Source organism: Zingiber officinale, chromosome 2A (assembly GCF_018446385.1).
Source record: "Zingiber officinale cultivar Zhangliang chromosome 2A, Zo_v1.1, whole genome shotgun sequence".
Lineage (NCBI taxonomy): Eukaryota > Viridiplantae > Streptophyta > Magnoliopsida > Zingiberales > Zingiberaceae > Zingiber > Zingiber officinale.
In genome coordinates, this window is record NC_055988.1 from 13,778,928 (window position 1) to 13,783,666 (window position 4,739).

The window sequence follows — 4,739 nt, forward strand, 5'->3', positions numbered from 1 at the left end:
CGAGCGGAGGATGGTTTCTTGGATGCGCCGCTCGGCGCCACGGGCGTCCAGTCAGTCGGACTAATCGCCTCCTTCGACTAGACTTGAAGGGGAGACAAGTGATCCGGCAGTAAGGTCGGGGGACCCCCTCTGGAGGGGAGTCAACGCCACGTGGAGGTCAAAAGGCAAAATGGTCAACCTAAGGTTGGGACGATCGGATAGGAGTAGGGTTAACAGGCCGACCAGCCTAGCGAGTCCGAGCCGAAATCAACAACCCGACGGGGAGTCGGGTTTCCGACGCTCATGGTGAACAGGGTCGCCGGGCCGAGTGGGTAGTCCGCTCGGCCAAGACATAAAGCAGCAATGCTGTGAAGGAATAGTCTCAGCCGAACACACGATGAAGTAAAATCTTCCCGGTCGGACCGATACCTACGCCCGGTCGTACCGATGCCAGCCGAGCGGATGGTCGCTCGGCTTGGGGAAAAAGAGACAAGGATAAGGGGACATTGGGGAACATCTTCTGACAACAGGCATGTTCGACGACCAAGCCATACGCAGAATCCTACGACAGAAGGTTCTGCTGTCCCATCAGCGAGGTGCTCGGACTGTAGCAGTATGGTGTCAGGCATGCTCCTCTGGCAAGCCCATACTAGGGTATGGTAAAGGACACGTATACGCCTAGGTAGGTGTGCATAAGCCTCCTCATAGCTCTATATAAGAGCCCGCGGACTTCGTTGGAGGTACGCAATCTCGCATCCTTGAATCCACTTCTTTGTTTTCCTCTTGCCTGACTTAAGCGTCGGAGGGTCGTCGCCGGGAACCCCTTCCTGGCCTGACTTCCTTGCAGGTTCGCCGGAGATCCATACGGCCGGTCAGAGATCCACGTCATCAGTTCGGAGAGCGCCACGTGCCCAGCGTCCATCAACTTAGCGTTCGGACAGGATCAGGTGTCCATGAGCGTTTTTCTTGTAGTGAAATCCAAGTTTATAGAATACATACCATAATAGAAAGTACTCCAAATAATAAAAGAAGCACAAGATAATAAAGAAAATCTTGTAGAAAGTCCAATACCAAATGATCATGTTGATGTATAAATAAACATTTTTCATATATGTATAATAAATTTTATATGTAATAAAATGATACCTAAACAGAAATAAACATATGATGATATGAAGAACCAATATGCGAATAGGGTCGAACGTGACTCCTAAAATATTTAGTAAAAAAATATATAGAAATGAGCATATTATAATATCAAAACAGAATAAATATATTATCACAGTCTATGTATAATAAATAAAAAACTTATTTGTAGTTGAACAAATCTCAGAAAAATCTGATCATCATTGTCTGATGGATCTTGAGTCTCCTATGACTCGTCCCCTCAGATGGATCTAGTGGCTAGCGCATGAGGTGTTGCCACCATGAGGTCTGGGTTTTGAATCTCGGCAAAGTTGAGATAAATGCCTCCCTTATGTGTTAGTCACTATTCCAAAGTCTAATAGCCGCCCGTGATTTACCTCCTCCGTGTTGGTCTTGGGACGAGTTGGCGGGGGCGCTAGGGGCGAGCGTATTCGCCTTTTGCCACCTTGAGTCTCCTATGACTCAAAATCATGTGATGCTTGGGTGAAATTAGTCACGATCGCTAGTATTTGGGTCATGAGAGCTTCATTACTAGCATCACGTTCGGTCCTCCTCTGCTCATCAGCGGCCCTCTAATGATCCATATCGGCCATCCTCTGATCCATTGATTTCAATTGAGTGTGTAGTTCTTGATTTTCACGTCTTAAAGACTGCACCTCACTAGAAGAAGAGGAACTAGCATGACCCACTAGATTCCTCAAACAATCAAATGCAACTTTGGCCTAGGAGCTAAGGACATAGAGGGTGGAACTTTTTGTCCTTTCACCGACAACATCATAATAAATCTCATTTAGAGGATCGATGGATAGAGACTGTAGCTCTTCCCCTCTACTGGTGGCTAAGATGCTTGAACCACTCAATTTGTCATTTGTTGCTGTGTGAAAAAATATAATATCCAATTTGATCAGTATTACTAAAAACTAATCAAGATAGAAATGAACAAATGTAATAAAGTTAATAATCTTACATGTAGAGTCTTAGATCGAGAATCAACAAATGACTCATCCTTCTTCTTGTGGGTCTTGAGAAAAACCTCCATGCATGTGGGTTGTCGGGCAAGTTCACGTTCCTACATATGTTATCAGTTATTATGTTATTTCTTTGTACTGTAAAAACTATCAGTCATTATGTTATCAATAGGAAGTAGTTCTGACATCAATTGATATATATTATTATAACATCTTTCTGAAAAATGATATTTTGCTTTCATATTCAATAACCTTGCAACGGTTGATAGTTGGGAATAACTAGAGGGAATGTCTTCCCACACTTCTCTTTTACTAGCCTTTAACATGTTATATAGTTACTAATATTCAAGTGTTAGTGTTTCATCTATATTGGAATAATCAACTGCAGCATTCATCGTATCATGAACCATGGATTGCATTGCAATATCATTAGTTGATGATTCAGGTGCAGTAAAAGTTGTGGCAAATGATAAACCATCAGAAGACCCAATTGGTTCATACAAATAAGACTTTCCATGACAGTACCAATTATAGTAATTTGGCACAAAACTATTTTTACATATATGTATTTTCATGGTATTCTCATCACGGAAGACTCTATTCTTACTTTTCGAATGATTACACCACTACAAGAAAATTCTCATTCAACAACACTTAAAAGACAATGGTTTTATGCCAAAACCGTTGTTTTTTGCCTTTTACCAACGGTTTTAACAAAAATCGTTGTCTTTAAACAATTTTTTGGGGCTTACGACTTTGGTTTTTAAAAACTATTATCTATTTGTGCTTTTTTGGAACTACAATAATGATTTTTGAAGGCTACAACGACGGCTTTTAAAACTGTTATCTATTTATACTTTTTTTTGGACTACGACAATAGTTTTTAAAAGCTACGACAACGGTTTTTAAAATCGTTGTCTATTTACGCTTTTTTTTTGGACTCCGACAATAGTTTTTAAATGTTACGACAACAATTTTTAAAACTATTGTCTATTTGCGTTTTTCTAAAGCTTAAGAAATGTTTTTATCTATGTGCATTTTTTGAATTTTTCCCACACTGTTTGTTCACCTTAGTGGTTTTTTCTTGCCGCTACATTTTTGTTTCCCTCTCCCAAATTTGGACACCAAAACCCTAAATTCCTTTCCTTCCCGAACCCGTCCCTCTCCACCTGCGATCTCTTCACATGGGTCGTTCGCCCGTTCGCGGATATCCACCCATGAACGGAAGTTGCGTTGAATCCCCAAACGTCGTCGTCTCTGCCATGATGAAGAGTAGTAGGGGGAGGAGAGCGACAATGGTGGAGGAATTGAAGAAACGGAAGTTTAAAGAAGATTCTATCAATAGACATGTTTCTCATCTTGATTCCGCCTCTTGGATCTGTTTCCTTCTTGACCCCCTCAAAAAAGACTAGCTCGTTGATCTCCAGCGCCATCACTCAGGAAATGGAACACCAATGCCGACAGCAGCAATGAGTCACACCCGGTGGTGGCACCGCAAGCGCAGACGGATAAGCGGGCCAAGATGGTAAGGGATACGGAAGATGCTGATTTGGACAAAAGGTGACCTTGTTCTTTGGCTCACAGATCGACACCGCCGAGAGGTTACTTTTATGAGCTTTTGGTCCTGATATACTGATATTATACTTTTTTTCATCGTAAATGTTGTGGTAACTACAATTGATTTAGTTCTCCATGTCCCTATTATATTTTTCAGGTGATATTGATAGTGAACAGCATAGTGAAATTGAATCTGCTGCTGAACAACTCTATGGTCTTATACATGCTCTTTATATTGTAACTAGTAGAGGACTAAATGCAATGGTGAAATAGATATTTTTGCTCTTATCTATTTGTGAAAGCATAGAGAAGTGAATATTAACAATGTAATGACGAAATAGATAATCTTGTTATGGGAGTGCTAATATCATCTGATTTTACAGCATGAGAAGTACAAAAAAATAACTTTTGGGTGTTGTCCTTGATTTTTTTTTGTGAGGGACAACCATATTTACCAGTGGGTACATCTGATATTCCTCATAATGGATTTGTAAAGTTCTACTGCCCTAAATGTGAAGATATTTACCTTCCAAGGTGCAAATACCAAAGTAGTGTCCTTCATCTTGTATTCCATTTCATTTGTTTTTTTTTCTAATAGAATTTACATAAAACTACTCTCTATTCATCGACTCACCTAAATTTTGTTTGGATCTTTTTTCTGGTAGTGCTCTAAATGTGAACCATTAGTTTTTCTTTGAAACATTTTGTTTGGAATTTTTATATTTCTTAACTTGAAACACATTAAATTTTGTTTCAACCTCATCATTCATTTATTATAACATTTGTGTAGCCTATTGAGTTGCCTTTCTATACTCTGATTTTGAGATTATTAATTTTTGTAAATTATGCTTTTAATTGAATGAACAAGTATATTTTGGATGTTTCATGAAGCTCTAAGGACGATGCCAAGTATTATATGGGCATCTCAAGTATATGTTGGCATTAGTGAAGTACTTCGAAACTGTGTTGGTATGCTTATTTTACTTATATACAATTTAATATGTGGACATTACTTTAAGGGCTCGAACTTGATGATTCCTCTTCTTTTTACCACTTTGTGTTAGTTATTGTTGTTGCATAGTTTTCAAA

At 39.6% G+C, this 4,739-nt stretch overlaps 1 long non-coding RNA gene across 1 annotated transcript; it reads left to right on the forward strand.

The window, feature by feature from the left end:
• Positions 1–3,174: 3,174 nt before the first annotated feature.
• LOC122044418 lies at positions 3,175–4,015 on the forward strand. Its single transcript, XR_006129551.1, has 2 exons — positions 3,175–3,694; positions 3,808–4,015. It is a non-coding gene; the product is annotated as an uncharacterized LOC122044418 (long non-coding RNA).
• The last annotated feature ends 724 nt before the right edge of the window (positions 4,016–4,739 follow it).